Source organism: Myotis daubentonii, chromosome 5 (assembly GCF_963259705.1).
Source record: "Myotis daubentonii chromosome 5, mMyoDau2.1, whole genome shotgun sequence".
NCBI lineage: Eukaryota > Metazoa > Chordata > Mammalia > Chiroptera > Vespertilionidae > Myotis > Myotis daubentonii.
The window spans coordinates 47,546,218-47,565,691 of NC_081844.1; the positions used below are offsets into that span (position 1 = coordinate 47,546,218).

The window sequence follows — 19,474 nt, forward strand, 5'->3', positions numbered from 1 at the left end:
ACAGAATTAGAGTCAATAAATCTGCATGAATTCCGGACCCTCAAAAAGCTGTCTGTAGTAAAAGTATGGACTATTTTTAAAAAGCCACCTTCCCTGTAGCACATAAAGTCAACAAAGAAGCTTGTCAATTTGGATTCTAAGTGGAAGGAAATAGTCTCCCCTGAGAATCTGTAACCTTACCCAGTTCTTACTCTGGCTTGGAATTTGAATTTATACCAGGGTTTGGAAGCATTTTCCTTAAAGGAAATGTAAATATTACCAGCTTTAAGGGCCACACAGTCTCCATTGTAGCTATTCAACTCTGCCAGTGTAGAATGAAAGCTGCTGTAGACAATATGTAAACAAATGGGCATGTTTGTGTTTCAATAAAACTTTTTTTACAGGCAGTGGGGGAGGACGAAGAGGGTAAATGGGGTCAATCAAATACATGGTGGCAGAAGGAGACTAGATTTTGGGTGGTGAGCATACAATTAACTATGCAGATGCATTATATTAGTAAGTGTACAACTAAAATTTATACAATGTTATTAACCAGTGTTATCCCAACAAATTTAACAATCCAATTAAAAAGAGAGCAAAGGACCTAAACAGTCACTTCTCCAAAGAGGACATACAGATGGCCAATCGACATATGGAAAAAATGCTCAAAGTCATTAATCATCAGAAAAATGCAAATTAAAACCACAATGAGATACCACCTCACACCTGTCAGAAAGGCTATCATTAATTTAAAAAAATTTCTAATTCTTTTTTAATTTTAATTAATTAATTTTTTAAAAATCTTTATTGTTGAAAGTATTACATATGTCCCCATTTTTTTCCCTGTTGACCCCTTCTAGCCTGCCCCTGCCCACCCCAGGCCTTTACCACCCTACTGTCTGTGTCCATGGTTTATACATATATGCATACAAGTTCTTTGACCTCTTCCCACCCACCTCCGCCTAATAAAAAAAAAAGTAAACTTTATTTACAAAAGAGGAGCTGGTTTGCTGAATGCTGATTTATAATGTCTGCCTGGTCTAATGGACTACAAGTCAAAACTCTGATATAAAAATTGGGCCTGACCGCCATCAGGCCTCGCGCGGCACCTTCCCGTCTCTCCCTCCGCGCTGCCTACGGAGGTGGCAGCCATCGCCTACCCGGCACCATGGCTGCCCTCAGACTCCTCGTGAAACCCAAGATTGTCAAAAAGAGGACCAAGAAGTTCATCCGGCACCAGTCAGACCGAGATGTCAAAATTAAGCGGAACTGGCAGAAACCCAGAGGCATTGACAACAGGGTGCGTAGAAGATTCAAGGGCCAGACCTTGATGCCCAACATTGGTTATGGGAGCAGCAGGAAAACAAAGCACATGCTGCCCAGTGGCCTTCGGAAGTTCCTGGCCCATAACGTCAAGGAGCTTGAAGTGCTGCTGATGTGCAATAAATCTTACTGTGCTGAGATTGCTCACAACGTCTCCTCAAAGAACCGCAAAGCCATTGTGGAAAGAGCAGCCCAGCTGGCCATCAGAGTCACCAATGCCAATGCAGGCTGCGCAGCGAAGGGAACGAATAGACAGATTGTGTACACATTGTATTTGTGTGAATAAAGTCATAAAATTCTGCCAAAAAAAAAATTGGTCCCGTCCAGTGATAACTCTAAGGCTCCTGGACAAAGCAAACATAACAACTGCTCTGAAGGGATCACCCATTCGCTCAGGCTGAGGGATGCCCTCACTGAGGAGGAACACACACTCCTGGACACAAAGCCTGTAAGGAAACAGATCACCATGCCTGAGACTCTGCGGACACAATAACTAGGAGGACTGGGTTCCCTGAGACTTTCAGATAACAGAACTAATAGATAAGGACTATGAAATGAATATAATGTGAGTAAGGGCATAAAGGATTCTAAAATACGAGAAAATAATAAGAGGCTAGAAAAAAACCAACATGTTGATTGGAAAAAATAATTAAATATAATTTCTATAAATGAAAAGCAAAAGTCATTGAAATGAAATATTAATAGAAAAGTTAAAAAAACAGAAGTGAACCTTAATAAACTCTAAGTTATGTCTGAGGAAATTACCCATATTACATAACTTGAAGAGATGAAGAGATGGAATATATAAAAGAGAGGTACATTGGGATGGAAAAGAAAACATCTAATTTACAACTACCCTTATACAACTTATGGGTCTCTTGAGAAAGAGAATCAAGACAATGTGAGAAATGTAATATTAAAAGATACAATATTTGAAAAATGTTTAGAATTGCCAAAAGATGTATTCTCAGATTTCATGATTCCCAGTGAGACCTAAGCAGAATAGTTTAAAAGCGATTAGCGAAAAAAGACCAATTACTGACAAAGGAATGATCATTTCTTTGGAATGTCTCCAGACTCCTTAACAGTAAAAACAAAAGCAAAGGCAGTGGAAATCATTTTGAAGTACTAAGAGAAAAATCCATGTCAGAATTCTGTATGCAGTTAGATAATCATTTGAGGGTGAAAAAAAATTAATGTGTTAGACCACCACTTCATAACACTGATTACTTTATCCTTTCTAAAGCTCTCCCTCTTTCCTTCTACTTTCCTGATTATCCATTTCTTCTTAGTGAAGATATCTCTGTTCTTTTCCACCAAACTGTGAAAATTTCAAGAAAACTTCTTGGCTCTCTGTCCTTCTTCATCATTTGCCCTCAAGTCTTCAAGTCTGTGTGACTTGCAGATTCATGTTTCTTTTGCCCATATCTCACCAAAATTCCAGTCCTGGATCATAGGGCAACAGGAAATGTCCAGTTCATTGTGTGACTGAAAGTGTTTCAAGTAGCTTTTACTGTCTCTCCATGTTGCCACCAGTGGCTAAGTTAGGTATCATTTCCTGTGTCTCTATGTCTTTCAATGCCATCATCAGTTCCCAGTTACCTAACATTAAAAGTGTGGGAGTTACTGTCCCTCTTCCCCTCCATTCTCATAGCTGATCTGTTACTACAACTTCTTATATTTATTCAAAACATTAATTTGTTCTTATTATAACATCACTTAATGTAGGTATTTTGTTTCTATATTCATGAAGTGGCCAATAGCTTCCCCAAGGATCTCCCGATCCTGGTCTTTACCTCTTCTGATCTAAACCAAAGACTGGTGCCAGGTCACAGCTACTTTCTTCTTGGTAATCACCTCCCTTGGTCTGCATTCTTCATAAGTGAATATCCAGCTTTATCACATCGACATTGAAATGTCCTGATGTCCTGGACCTGTAGTTTGAACTCACTTTATCAGTTTCATAATTCCCCTTAGATACGTCCGCATCTTACTTGGGACCATTTTGTGTTTCCTTCCTTAACTATGTTTTTGTTTCATGTCTTATATCTCATGACCTCAGAACCTTGTTTTCATTTTGTCAAGACTGAAACGATATTTTATAACTGACTGTATGAGCCCTCCTAAATTTATATATACATATATATATATATATATATATATATATATATATATATATATATATATATTAGCATGGGGCTTTATAGGGACTGTGTGTGTATGTGTGTTCCACATCTTTACCTCAGACCAAGGGAAGGGATGTCCTGAAAAAGAGGGAGCCTTTGTGGCCCCTCAGATCACATTGCTAGAGGCTGCTGTCTCTATTTCTTAGCTGCCCTGGACTTCATGGCTCAGCTTCCCAATCGATTAAAGTTCCTTAATAATTAAAAACAATACCAACACTGTCCTTCACCACTTTTGCATCTTCTTCCCCTTCTCTATATCTAAGCCTGGATACATAGAAGGTGCTTAATAAATGCTGGTTGAATAAATGACTAAGTACCATTTGTGAGTATCATAGCACAACATAGTGAATCTTCCACTTGAACTGAGGTAGAGCCTTTGGGAGTCACCTCGTCGGGGTTAATCATGAAACACCTCTGAGCAGACCTTTGGTGTCCTGGGTTACCTCTTGTGTTGGTCTCTCCTAGAATACATTTCCTTTTAATAAAAAATGACATCCTAGCTCTGGCCTCTTTCACTTTCTCTTGAGATGCTTTCAGAATTAGGCAATGGCAGAGATCTTTAGGAAGTGTGGATTTATATTTGTAACTGATTTTCCATCAAACGTGATATACCTTGGTGTGATATTAGCCTTTTTCTCATACTCTTTAGCAGCTCGTTTTTTATCAGTGTAAACATGATATGTATTTTTCCTTCAGTTTTTAATTTTTTTTTCTGTGAAGCAAATACCTGAGATGCTTAATGCAAAATGTAACGCTTTGATTAGCCATTTAGATATTGTCTCCATTTTGTTAGACGCTGATGTTAGCAAGGGTGGCGTCCATCTGTCTCTCATGGCCTACTGGGAGCTTTGGAACCACAGTAGCAGCGATTGCCTATTTAGTGCCACAGAGAACAAAGCCTGCGATATTTTAAGCACCATTACTCTCACAAAAAGGCAATGATTGTTAGCCTCCTTAAAGTACCAGTAAAGAGATGGTACTTTAAAACAACAACAACAATTAATCATGACAGAAGGACTCAGATGGGGGGAAAGGACAGATGGATCTCATCACAAACTACCCCTAACCTGAATTGCCAGTGCCCTAGGAATGTTTGTATGAACACCGAGAGGGAAAAAAAATATCAGAGATAAAAATCTACAATAGTTTTTGCCATCAAATTTTTAGATGAACGTAATGATGAATACATTGATAACACAGTGAACACCGTGAAGTTAAAAAAAAATTTGGCATAATAAACGTCAACAGTCATCAAGTATTTAATTGATTCAGAGGTAATATAGACATTGGCAAGGCTCAAATGTAAGCATGTTTAAGTTATTTTTAAGGTTCACTCTAGTATTACCATCATATTGCCTTGTGTAATGCCTGTTCCACTCTAACCTTGTGTGGCTTTAATAGTTCACTAAGACTTGCCCAGCTGGTGTGGCTCAGTGGTTGAGTGTCGACCTATGAATCAGGAAGTCACAGTTTGATTCCCGGTCAGGGCACATGCCACGGTTTCAGGCTCGATCCCCAGTCGATCAATGATTCTCTCTCATTATTGTTGTTTCTATCTCTCATTCCCTCTTCCTTCCTCTCTGAAATCAATATATATATATATATAATTTTAAATATATAAATATATATAATTTTAAATATATATATAATTTTAAATATATGTAAATGTATAATTTTAAATATATGTAAATATATATAATTTTAAAATATATATATAATTTATATATATAATTATATATATATAATTTTAAAATATGGTAGTTCACTAAGCCTTGACCTACATGGGGCAAACTTTTCTGAACGGTGATTAAGATTTAATGCCACATGATCCCTGGACATTTTCAAATGTAAAGATGCACATAGGGTTTGGGAGAATCTTAAATTATTAACATCAACCAAATAATAGATAGGTGAATATTTTGCTAACTTTGTCGCTATTTCTTAGCTTTATATGTACATCTCCTTAGTCAGTGGTTCTCAACCTTCCTAATGCCGCGACCCTTTAATACAGGTCCTCATGTTGTGGTGACCCCCAATTTCATTGTTACAAATTGAACATAATTAAAGCATAGTGATTAATCACAAAAACAATATGTAATTATAGATGTGTTTTCCGATGGTCTTAGGCGACCCCTGTGAAAGGGTCGTTCGCCCCCCAAAGGGGTCACGACCCACAGGTTGAGAACCGCTGCCTTAGATGGTCGTCAGTAAGGCAATGTGTAATGTAATACAGTGTATGAGAAATGGTGCTCTAACCCCATGACAGGCTTTTTATCACTTAAATGTGAGCATTCTCACCTATTCAGAATTTCCAGTATTGGAAAGGTAAGAGTGATGGATAGCTCTGTGCGTCAAAGAATATACATTTATGTGGCGATGATGGCTTTTTATGAAGGCTTTAGAAGGGAGGGTTGCCAAGTGAGGGCTCATCTCCTCAGAACTCTGCATGATGTGCTACAACCATTCATCCCGGCCCGGTGCCAAGCCTCGGTGGTCAGCAGTGATGACGAGCGCTGCTGGCAACAGGCTTTTCAGAAAGAACAATCAAAACAGGCTCCGTTTGTTGCCCTGTGGACGGGTTCCAAGAAACATTTTGGTCTCTGGATGATCAAAGCATGGTCTGATAGGCTAAGAATGCAATCACTGATATAATTAACTAATAATGTTTCTGCAAAAAAAGTTATTAGTGGCCACTTACCAACTTGTTTGCATGCTAATGTTTTTTGGGGGGCTGGAAAAGAAAGGCTTTTGAGACTTTTCTTTAATGTTAGAGTTATTTCTGGCTTGAGTTGTTGAGATAACATAAAGGGATTGTGCGTAGGTTACTAGTGATCAGAGAATCCTGTGAGGTGGCTGGTAGAACCAGTGTGTGGTTTCTGGCACCTCAGTTCAGTTGCCTGGAATGACCTTCCCCGGAGGCCCTACAGCAGGCAAAGGGCAAAGGGAGGGCAGTAGCCTGGGACTTGCAGATCCCATTATGTGCCCGAAAGAAAGAAAAAAGATTCAGAACACCTGTTACCTCTCATGATCAACACAGCCATTTCTATTAAACTAAACCAAACACGGGCAGCAATCACCAACTTACCGTGAAAGAAAATGAAGCCAGTGCCTGGACGCGGGCCCTTTCCCAAGCCCTGAAAACTGACTGATGAAGATCCCTAAATGTGAGTGACTGCTTCCTGTTCACGTCAGCTTCCCGGGAATTCCTTTTTCTGTCAACATGAGGGAAGAGATTCTTTTTCTTTGTTGGCCCAGTGGGAGAGAAGACTAGAAGATTCCACTCCTACTTTCCATACTGTGCGCTGCGGTGAATGGTGGTTTGGGAACGGGGGGGGGGGTACCCCAGCACCCTGGGTTGCAGGTTGCAATGTTTTTCCTCAGCAACAGTAGGGAACTAGAGTTCTTCGGTGCAGCTAGTCAGTAGGCTTACAAGGCCTGCTAGAAACACAACCACCATGTACATTTTTTATTTTTTAATTATAGTTGACATGCAATATTGTATTAGTCAGGTGTCCAACATTGTGATTAGACATTTGTATAACTTACAGTGTGATCACCACAATAAATCCAGCACCCGTCTGACACATAGCTATTACAATATTATTGTCTATCTTCCCTATGCTGTATTTTACAGCCTGTGACTATTTCTATAGCTTGCAGTTTGCACTTCTTAATCCCCTTAACTTTTTCACTCACCATTTTTAACATTGTTTCCCTAAGAATAGTTCCTTCTAAGTTCCAAATGGATTCACAAATATTTATTTTGAGAGTAAAAAACAGCAGTTGGTAGATTGAGGACAACTTGCATTTGATTATCTCCCTTGTTCATCCTCTCCTTGGGGAATATTTATCTAATATATGTCTAATATTCCCCAGTTATTGACTATATTCCTTATGCTGTATTTTGCATCCCGCGACTGTTTTTATAACTTTCAGTTTGTACTTTTGAATCCCCTTAACTTTTTTGCTCACCATTTTCAACATTGTTTTCCTAGGAATATTTCCTTCTACGTTCCAAATGAATTCACAAATATTTGTTTTGAGAGTAAGAAACAGCAGTTGGTAGATTATAGACAACTTGAATTTGAATATCTCCCTTGGTCATCCTCTCCTTGGGGAATATTTTTCTAATATCTTCCTAATATTCCCCAATCTTCCTTAGTGGGCATTTCTTGTTTGTTTGTTTTTCTTTTATGGTATTTTAATTAATGTTCATCGTTAATTTTATAAATTCCTATTTCAGGGCCCCAAATTCTTCAGAGAACCATTGTACTAGGAATGGTATAAAAGTTCTAAAACTAAAGTTAGAATTTTAGTGGAAAGATGTGCTTTGATAAGTACAACAGAATGTGGTGAGTTGTGAGTTATGTTGGGTTACTCCTTCTAAATGTATGAAGGTCCACTCTTATTAAAACTTATGGACCGCCGAAACCGGTTTGGCTCAGTGGATAGAGCGTCGGCCTGCGGACTGAGTGGTCCTAGGTTCGATTCCGGTCAAGGGCATGTACCTGGGCTGCGGGCACATCCCCAGTGGGAGATGTGCAGGAGGCGGCTGATCGATGTTTCTCTCTCATCGATGTTTCTAACTCTCTATAAATCAATAAAATATATATATTTTTTAAAAAGCAAAACAAACAAACAAACAAAAACTTATGGACCATTTCCTATCTTTATCGGGCTTTGTTAGTCAGTCTCATAATGGTGCTGCTAGGAAAGTTAATATACAGCAAATTATTGTGATTAAGTACACATCCCATTTGTCTTTTGTGCCGCCTTTGTGCTTTGCTGGAATCCACACAATGTCACATTTATGGAAAGAAGGTACATTGTTTTAGAAAAATAAATATTCTTCTCCTATACCACCTAATGTTCCTTCAAGCTCTCTTCAACCAAAAAAAAAAAAAAAGTAAACTTCCACAATGGGTAGTAAAGCCAAGACACGAATATTAATCATTCATATATAATCAAACTTGAAAATTTTAAAATGAAAGGAAGTGAAAGCTCTCCCCTCTTTGCTCACCCCATTGCCATTCCCCCGCCCCCAATTCAGTCATTTCCCCTCTGGGAAATAATCTGGACTAAGAATATGTCCAAAATATGTCCTAAAGCAAATTGAATTTCAGAAGAGGCTTTCTGAAGCCCCTTGTTAATAAAAAGCCCCATTGATGTTGATGTCTATGTGGATCAGGGTGTTTCTAGTGCATTTCTTACCAGCATCACTGAATTCTTCAAGGAAAATTGGATTCAAATATGAGCAACACATCAGTTTGCAAGGTGTTTGCCATTATTTTAATCAATACTTTAAAAAAATCGCAGGCAACAGAAACTCCAATTAGAGCAAAATAAAAAGGAGACACAGAGTGTTTGCTCCCATAGCCGTGAACTCAGTTATCAAAGAGAGCTGCACGGACCAGGGGCTTGGAGTTTGGAACTGAATGTGATGACTCCAGGAACCTCTTCTTAGTATCAACTTTCTTTCATTTCTTCCCTCTTGTCTCTGCTCACTTTCATTCTACAGAACGTGCTACTTGAGAACAGGGAAGATGGCCACAGAGAGTCCCAAGGTTACTTTCAACGGTTCTTAGTTCAAGAACTATTCAAGAGGCCAGACATTCCCTCTCCTTTGGAAAGATCTGGGTGAAGACCCCATATCATTTGGCTTAGATTGTAGCTTCTCCACGTGGATTAATCATTATCCCGGGGAGGGAGGCAGTGTTGATGCATTTGGCCCAGCATGGTCCTGGGTGGTTACTGCAGTCAGGCAGTGTGGAGTGGACGCATATTTTACAATCCCAGCAGCAGAAGGAAGTTCACTAGAAAAAGGAGGCTATTAAAGCTGGGAGGCAGATGCAAACACTATGTACACAATCTATTACATCATTACTAATAAGAACATATATATCAATTAGAGGTCAGGACAAGTAACATTAGACACTCATGTTGGGTTATTGGACTATTTACAAAGGTGTGAGGATACTGGGAAACCACAGTGATGCAATTCTCTGGGACTCTTAAGAGCAAGGGCCTTACCCATCTTAAGCCCACTTTCTCTCACAGTGACCTTTTTAGGGAGGGATATGGGGAATAAATACTCCAATGTCTTGTTGTCCCCTATCTCCCATCTCCTGCTGATGTACCCTATTGGCTGAGCCTATCTAGAAGCCAGTGAACAAGGGAGTCCATCGATGTAATCTTTACAGGTCAGCCTATCCTTTCAGAGCCCAGAGTGGAAAAGGGTAGAAATCTAGAGGGACAAACAGAAAATTTCCAGCACAGCCTTACACACGTGCGCACACACACGCACACAACGCACACACACACACACACACACACACACTGATAGGAACACCATGCAATTGAATATCCAATAAATTATATATATTCTATAATATATAATAATTATAATATATTATCACATATATTGCTTGGAAGAAATTCAGTTTGGTGTAATGAAAGCTTTTAGAGGCAGTCCAACTTGCATTTGAGTCCTCTGCCCTAATCTTAGTCACTTCAACTTTGTATAGGCCAACACTGGGTAGGCCAAAGCAGTTCTATCTATCTGCAGACTAGATGAGTCAAAGCCCAATATTCTGCAACCTCCACTATACATAAATCAGCCACACTCTAATGATTAGATCCAATTAAACTCGTGATATCATGATGATCAGGCAGAATATCATTTGACTCATTTATTTTTAAAGTTCTAAAATATTTTTGGGTGTTTTGTAATGAGTTTGGGCTTGTGGTTATGAAATTTCAATGAGCACTGGACTGGATAATCCTAAAAATTCTCTTAATTATTGGTAACAGAAAATGACCCTGGTTAGTGAGACTAATTTTTTTTCATGTAGGCCAGAAAGTTTTGCCAATAACTAGGCCTTTAAATTATTAGTTGGTTCCCAGTTTCTTTAAAGGAGGCCATGATGATGATGATGATGATGATAATGATGATGATGACATTTATGGGACTCTGTACTATGTCTTCACACATATTAATTCATCCAACGACTATGACTCAGGTACAATTATCTCCATTTACAGGTAAATAACCGGCAGTTCAGAGAAGGTTAATAAAATAAGATCACACTTCTAATAAGAATTAAGGGCCATTTTCAGATTCTCGTCCGTCTGGTTCCAATTCTTGTCCCGATAGCTACAGATTATTGACTCCCGACAGATTGCTCTTCTGACCTATTGTTTTAATTCTGGATGAATATGTTTACTTTATGTTATTAATATGTAGCAAGCTATGACTGATTTCACAGTTATTTCTGGTTATTTTTATAATTGTTCTATTTCTATTAGTTAAAAAACATATAATATCTGATTACTAAAATTTAACGGAACAACTACTATATCAAAAAAAGTTTCTTTTAAACTAAACATTTTTACCCACAAAGTGAATATCTCATTATTTAAAACACGAGAAAAGTTGGGGTGAAATCCAGATGCCCATAAGAAAAAGCTGTCATAGAAACAATAATAAATACTTTAAACAGTTTTTCTTTTAATGAGTTTTTTCTCATAAGAGAGTGTTTGGTAGGGGAAGGGAGTTGTTTCTTTGGTTTTTTGACCCAAAGTTTGAGTTTTGTAACAGTTTTTCTAAATTATCCTCATTATTTTGTAAGCTTAAACACTATTTCAATGGAACTGTATTAAGAATGTATAATCAAAATATTTATCACAGTTTAAAAATGTATCTAAAAATAATTCCCTACATTAAAACACACCTCATTATAGTCAGAAGACCAATCTTCACTACATGACTCATTGAAGACTTTGCATTCAAACATGATATGATGAGGTCTTTAATTACAGAGACAAAACCGCTTCAATAACAGTCATGGCGATTAACATCTGGGAGGAAAAAACCCGGAGGCTCTGATTTGATAGAGCAAAGTATCACCCTCTCAAGTAAACTACTGAAACATGGACATGCAAAAACGGTGGGTGCTATGGTGGGGGCTAGCAGGTGGCACTTCATATGTTTGTTCATTTATTTAGGAGGGGATGCAATCAGGACTCTCCAGTCCATAATAAATGACAAAGAAATACAGCCAAGGTGTCTCTAAAAATAGTACATATTTGAAACGGAGGGGAAAAGGCAGAGGCCTGGTGAGACACGTATTTCCAATTAAATCTAACCTTTTTAAATTTTTTTGTTTGTTATTATTTCAAAATTTAACCAGTCAGAAGAGGGGGGAAAGTAGAATAAACAGCGTAGGAATCATCATTGTTAATGAAGTTTTCAGTGTTATTTCTTGATCCCTGTGCAGCCAGGAGCACCAAGCGGCTCTGAAATCCCAGGACAGTGCCTGGCCTGTAGCAGGTCCCCCCAAAACTATCTGTAAATAAATGAACTTATTACCCTGAGCAATCAGCAGGAGTCCAGAGTAGAACAGGATGACACTGGCTTTACATCAACTCTTTGATTTTCAGGGCGAGGGGAGTAGGGAGTTCCCGAACGCAGGGAATGACCCTGTCCCTAATGCAGGTAGTGCACCAGCTGAGAATCATTGGGGGTTTCAGGACTTATTTGTGGTGGAAGTACTTCCGCTGGCCAGCACTTTCCATCTTGGGCGAATTTTTGAGGACTTTTCCTAAGTCTGATATAATTTAGTGGAGAATGGATAAATAAGGTTGAGGAGGCAAAGAAAGCGTAGGACACCAAAGGAAAGACTGGAAGTAAAAAAAACCAACTTTCTCACTTTCCCTGTGGGGATGGAGCTGGTCATAACACAACACAAACATGACTTAGTTACTAGTTCAGTATTACTAATTGATAAACCAGTTTGTTATCTAAAACCCAACTGGATACATTAAAACATTGATTTCTATTCAGGAAGACAGGATTTTTGTGGTTGCTGTTTGGTTGGCAAATTGGTTGGTTTTACCAGCCAGAGCTCTACCATGTATTTAAAGCACAATTTTTGGAATACTGACTTTCATTTTAAGTTCTGTTTTAGGTTGGTGTTCTATACAAGTAACTGCATGAAAATTGTCCCTATTTCTATGTCAGTTATCTATCTACCTATCTATATTTCCTTTTTAAAAGAACAAAATTGGGATATCATTGTAAATTCAGGTTTGGAGCCTACTTTTTTCTCACTAAATATAATGTGATCATCTACTGATGTTACTAAATAATCTTGAAAATGTGATTTTAATTGCTGCATAGTATTTTATTGCTTTAGCACAATTTATAAGCCCTTTGTTACTGAATATTTAGATTGTCACCACTCTAAAAATTATTGTAAACAGTGCTACAAATAAATCTTGATTGTTTACTTATAATCAATTTCTGGAAATGAAATGATGAATCAAGAAAGGCGTGGAATTTAAGGTCCACATAGTGTTGGAATCTTGGTTTTCCCATCCTTTCTTGTCAAATCCCCATGGAGACTCAACACTGGGTTATTTAATGCACCTGGTTTACTGAGCATTCTTTAAAAGCTGTGCTTCTACTGTAGCTGAGGAGAAAAAAAAATAAAGAAAAAATCAAGCAGAAGAAAAGATAACCTAAATCTGACAATTTTCTTTGTTCATGTGTGTGTGTGTGTGTGTGTGTGTGTGAGAGAGAGAGAGAGAGAGAGAGAGAGAGAGAGAGAGAGAGAGATGTTTTGTTTTGTGTTTGTACCTGAGTGAATGCTCAGAGAGTTGACCAAATATGAGCTTGGCAAACATGAAGGGCCTCAAGCCTGGAAGTGGGAAGTTAGGAATGATATTTCGTGACAAGCTCTAAGTGCTAAAACATTATCTGCAAATAATGTACAGTTGTAGTCAAAATTTTTTAAATTACATTTTCATAAATATAAGTAACCTCACTATAATCAGAAAACTAGGTTGCAGGAACAATTCTGACTTAAATTGGCAGGTGAATAATCCCTTCAATCCAATAGCTTAAGTGCTTTCTATATATGAAATTAAACTTGTGGCTCTGCCTACCCCAACCCCTTCCTTTTGTCTTAGTACCTGACAGCATAACCAATGATGGATTTCTTGGCTCCTGGTATTTTAAGTTAGATTTATATTTCTACTTAAACGTAGTCTTTTTGGTGTTTATTAATCATCTGGAGGATATATTAAAAATGGTGCAATTTTCTTTTTTAAATTGTGTGCTTAACTCTTGTCAATGTTAACCATACTATGTGTGCACATCAAAGTAAAGCTATGAATGTATGACTAGACCATGCCTTCGGAGATAAAATGGTACAGATTTTTCAGACACCTTCAGAAATTGCCTTATTTCTTTCATATTTCATTAATGCACCTGAGTCCCTCATGTATCCTAAGTATAAATTTTTGTATAATTTTTGAGGTTAAAATGCTATGTTGTACTGTAAATCATCTTTTCTGAAGATTCATTAGGTTTTATTTAAAACTATAGTTTTGATGCCCTAGTCAGTGTGGCTCAGTTGGATGAGCGTCATCCCATGCATCGCCAGTTTGATTCCCGGTCAGGACACATACCCAGGTTGCTGGTTGCATCCCTGGTTGGGGATGCATGAAGGAGGCAACTGACTGATGTTTCTCTCTCACATCAGTGTTTCTTTTCCCTTCTTCTCTCTCTAAAAAATCAATGCAAACATATTAAAAAAAAATCCTGGCCAGTGTGGCTCAGTGATTGAACATCAACATATAAATCAGGTCACAGTTCAATTTCCTGTCAGTCAGGGCACATGCCCAGCTTGCAGGCATGATACCCAAGGATAATGCAGAAGGCAGACTATCAACGATTCTCTCTCATCATTGATGTTTTTCTCTCTCCCTCTCCCCTCCTCTCTGAAATCGATAAAAATATATTTAAAAAAAATAAAATAAAACCAGCCCTAGCTGGTTTGGCTCAGTGGATAGAGCATTGGTCTGGGGACTGAAGGGTCCCAGGTTCGATTCCAGTCAAGGGCACATGCCTGGGTTGCAGGCTTAATCCCTGGTAGGGGGTGTGCAGGAGCAGCCGACCAATGATGCTCTCTCATCATTGATGTTTCTATCTCTCTCTCCCTCTCCTTTCCTCTCTGAAAGCAATAAGATATATATATATATATATATATATATATATATATATATATATATATATATATGGTTTTTTTTTTAAAAAAACACATAGCTTTGAGCAGCAGTCATATTTGGAAAACATGTCAGTTTGCCATACACATCATCATCCTTCTCAATTCTGGAAAAACTATGAAAACTAGGACAAGTTTATTTTAATTAATATTCTCATAACTCTCTCCAGAGTGCATTGCAATTTCCATTAATTTTAAAGTGCTTCTGGAACCACAGGGGACAGCGTCCCCCAGTTTAACTGCATAGTTACAAGTAAGTGCAGTAAATGTTAGTATGGTATTTTGATTTAAGGAAAAGTTGAAATGACTCAAAGCTTCTTGGTTGAAAAACTAAGGATTGGGTCCTGTGTACATGTTTTTTATGATTCAGTTAGCTATCTACAAATGTAAGAACATAAATGGTGATGAATTGTCTTTTGTATGAAATAAGGAGGTGTGCTGAGAGCAGAGGTACAATTACTCAAGTTAGTGAACTATCTCTATAGAGTGTAGAGAAATCAGTTCATTTGAAAATATATGTAGGACAAAGCTATCAAATGTATTTTGTGTTACAAAACTTCCTCACAGAAACCAGAACAATATTTGACATCTGAGTGTTAAATAGGGCTGAGATAACCCTGTATATACTAGGAAATAATCCACCACCCATCCTGTTATATAAAAATTATATTTAGCCCTAGCCAGTTTGGCTCAGTGGATAGAGCATCGGCCTGCGAACCGAAAGGTCCCAGGTTCAATTCCGGTAAAGGGCATGTACCTTGGTTGCGGGCTCAACCCCAGTCGGGGGTGTGCAGGAGGCGGCTGATCAATGTTTCTCTCTCATCGATGTTTCTAATTCTCTATCCCTCTCCCTTCCTCTCTGTAAAATATCAATAAAATATATTTTAAAAAATTATATTTAGTTTTTTTAAAAAGCATACATTTTGCCCTAGCAGGTTTGGCTCAGTGGATAGAGCTTCGGCCCGTGGACTGAAGGGTCCCATGTTCGAATCAGTTCAAGGGCACATGCTAGGGTTGTGGGCTCGATCCCAGTAGGGGGGTGTGCAGGAGGCAGCCAATTAATGATTCTCTCTCATCATCGATGTTTCTAACTCATCCTTCCTTTCTGAAATCAATAAAAATATATTTAAAAGAAATTCCTATGCTTCAAGTACAATTTTTTAAAAAAAGTGAAAAGAAACTAAGAGATACATAACCCTGAATAGAATCACCACCAACAGGGAAAAGCTATTTTAGGACAACTGAGTGACTGAATATAGACTGAATTTTAGATATTATTGGATTAATTTTCTTAGGAATTACACTGGTATTGTGATTATGCAGGAAATGTTCTCATCTGTGGGAAGGAAATGGGTGTTGAAACATTAGGGGTTCAGTGTCATGATGTTTGTAACTTACAAATTGCTCAGCAAAAGAGAAAAATGTGTGTTATGTGTGAACATATATAGAGAGACAAACAAAGAAAAAGAGATGGAGACAGACATAGGGAGAGATTACAGATGTGGCAAAAATGTGTTGAAGTATGTTCTAGTTTTTCAACTTTTTGTAGGGAAAACCCCTCCACAAAATTACCAAAACGAAAGTACCAAGTATCAAAACAACCATAATTGATATTATACAGAGCTAATACGTTTGGGTTTGTTCATGGTCTGTAATGAGATTTTGGGGAGACTACAGTTTTGATTTATTAGAGTCATCAAAGCTGAATTTTTAAAGATCACTTTTAGTCTTTTAATTTAGATAAATGGATTTAGACAAATACATACAAACACACGAAGCCCTGAGTTCAATCAACCCAAGAGGCCACTGGCCGAATGCCCACTGCTTTCTGAGGGAGTTCAGTCCTTTAAAAGCCAACTGGTTTCTTTTGATGAATTTCTTCTACAACATCGGCTTTCTATTAGACTAGAACCTGTTAGGAATCAATAAAGCAATATTTATTTTACTCCCCTAATCAATAAAATATACTTTCTTCCTTTATTTATCCAATTACTACGATTCACTGTCTACTCAGTGCCCAGGCTAGTGTTAAGCTTGGAAGGCAAACAAATTAAAATATATGGGCCCTGTCCTCAAGGAGTCCAGAGTCATTGGAGAGGCAGACAGTTGAGCTATGATTAGAGTAGAATATAAAAAGTATTATAAAATGGTCCGTGTAAGCTGCTATGAGGGCAGTGAGCAAAAAGCCCAATTTACCTGGTAGGGGAGGGAGGAGGTGAGGAATCAGGGAATAATGATACATTAAGAAATAATAATGGTAACAGTAATAATAGAGGTCATATGCCAGGCAAGTCCTAAATATAATAGCTGTCCTTATGGAGTGGGAAGGGACGGTGCTCAGTTGGTGGAAGCCAATCCAAATTACCAGTAGGGAACATACAGAACATATCAATACAAATCTTGGGTAAAAAATCTTAGCAAGTCCACCTGGGAATAACATTTTCGATGTTGCCCCTAGCTCCCTTCCCTCATGCCTCCCCTATGTTATCCAGATAATATTGTCTCCATGTTCCTGGGCTCTGAGGCTCAGCGGAGGTATGTGAATTGCCTCTGGACAAGCAGCTGGTATGTGACCAGATAGAATCAAGGTCACCACTCAGGTATCTCTAGTTCCATCTAGTTATGCAGCATCGTCTGCTCACAGACCTTTGCTTAGGAAGGTCTTGAGGGAGGAGTAGGTATTTCACCGATAAACCACATAGAGGAGAGAATTCTGGGCAAGAGGTGCCTACTAGTATGCAGGGCATGACAGGATTAGAGAGCTTTGCAAAGCCTCATAGGCCCGGTTGTTGCCCATGATTGGCGGAGCAGTTATGGGGGTGGAAAGTGGGAGGAGAGAAACTAGACAGGCATATCTGGGCCAGAATACTTAGGACTCTTCCATATATTGCAAAGGGGCCTGTACTTTACCGAGGGCTGGAGCCACTGAAGGACTTCAGGCTTTGGAATTAAATGATAGCTTTGCTTTTCTGAAAGATCACTCTGTGCAAAGGCCCTGGCAGTTTCTAACAGGAGAGGAGCCAGCCTGGGATGAGGGCCAGGCACCCACCGGGGTGGCGCCTGCACTTTGACCAGCGGCCTCTGGCAGGAGAAAGAGGCCTGACCCTTTGCCTGCATGCTCCACACTACTTATGTGCTTTCAACGTGACTGAACGTGACACCCTTCCATCCTAATCGTAAAAACCGTCATGGCAACATGTTCTGTTAAAAATCTTTTGTAAATGGTACCCAGGGAAGCAATGTTTCCCTTTGCTACTTCCATGGAGACTCTCTGAAACGTCCATGCACAGGAGAGAGGGGTCAGGGGAAAGAGCGCCTGAACGAGGTCAATGGCAACAGAGGGCCTGGGAAGGATGGATGTAGGATTTGACAGAATTTATTGAAGATTGAATTTAGGCGTATCCCTAAGGACTTCAATTGTTTCTGTTGGAGATGTTGGTTTTGAGGTGTCTGAGGACATCTAAGTGCAGACGACCTGCAGGCAAGCGTGGAGCTCGGAATGTTGTCTGGGCTGGAATTCAGGTAAAGTCTAATTACATTTTTCAGGAAATGTCACACCTCTTAGGGATAGAAAGTAGGGCTGAGGATTAAAAGTCACCTTCATTACCAACAAATGGTTAATCCTGGCACTTGATGTTCTAAGTTTAAGAAATAAGTCAAGGAAGACCTGAGAACCTCCACAATGAGGGCTGAACACATGTACTTTGGCATCAGAGTGTGTGTACATCCTGGCTCTGGGACCTTCCGAAGTCGCTGTTCCCCCTAATTGTAAAATATGGGTAGTTAGTATAGAATAGTTAGTATAGAATGGTATGGTATGGTATGGTATGGTATGGTATGGTATGGTATGGTATGGTATAGTATATATAGTGTAGTATGCATTTCAGCGGGCTGTTGGAAGATTAAGACAGAGAAACTGGAGACACAGAACAGTGCTTGGCATATAGTGAGCACTCAATACCTTCTAGCCATTGTTACTGGTTACATGAATAGATGGCCAGGAGCCTGTTGTAGGAATGCTTTAGAGAACACTTTAGTCTTTAAGGTCCCTAGCACTGTTTGGTAATGACCTCATTTTCACAAGAAAAGATAGTATTCACTGACTGTGATCATTTTTCTTGCATGGGACATGCCTGGGTCTTGGTGCCCCCTTCCAAAGATAAACTACATGTAACATCTGAAATTCCTTGCTGAAAATTCTTTCTTTTAGAAACCATTCTTGCTTACAATTTCCTTTTCAATCCTTACCCAAGGATATGTTTATATTGATTTGATTTTTTTTTTTTGAGAGAGAGAGAGGGGGGGGGGAGAGAGAGGGAGAGAGAGAGAGAGAGAGAGAGAGAGAGAGAGAGAGAGAGAGAGAGAGAAACATCTAAACATCTATTGGTTGCTTCTGGTATGCAACCTGGGTACATGCTCTGACCAGGAATTGAACCCATCCCTTATTGGTGTCCATGACAACACTCCAACCACCTGAGTCACCTGGCCAGGGCCCTGCTGGCAATCTTTGATATGTGTTTTTAAACATCTCCCAAATGAGAGTGTGAGAGTAGTGACTAGATATCACCTTGGATACACATTGTTTCCCTGAAGGGTAGCAAGAAAAGCGGTCAGAACTTTTCTGCTGCTACTCTGCCTTCTGGGCAGTCTGCCGTGCTGCCGTGTTCACAGCTTCCCGTAGTTTTAGATGCAAGTTGTGTTGCACTGAAGAAAGCAGGTCTTGAAAGTGTTTTTTCTTTTCTTTCTTTTTTTGTTTTTGAAGAATCACCACAAAGATAAATGCGGGGAAGAAATGCTTTAGGTGATTTTGCACCGATTCCACGTGGTTAGTTCCTTGTATTGTCACACTGTAGCCAGCCTTGGGCGGGGAATATGGACAGGCGCCTGGAGCATCACCCTGTGGCCCGTGGCCAGCCGGGG

General features: G+C 39.0%; 1 long non-coding RNA gene and 1 pseudogene across 1 annotated transcript; one reads left to right on the plus strand and one right to left on the minus strand.

The window, feature by feature from the left end:
• The first annotated feature begins 1,078 nt into the window (after window positions 1–1,078).
• On the plus strand, window positions 1,079–1,615 carry LOC132235420 (large ribosomal subunit protein eL32-like; annotated as a pseudogene).
• A 10,536-nt stretch (window positions 1,616–12,151) lies between these two features.
• LOC132234262 (uncharacterized) lies at window positions 12,152–18,304 on the minus strand. The gene is made up of 3 exons (XR_009452878.1): window positions 18,162–18,304; window positions 16,321–16,466; window positions 12,152–12,958 (listed from the first exon to the last, which is right to left on the minus strand). It is a non-coding gene; the product is annotated as an uncharacterized LOC132234262 (long non-coding RNA).
• Between the last annotated feature and the right edge of the window lie 1,170 nt (window positions 18,305–19,474).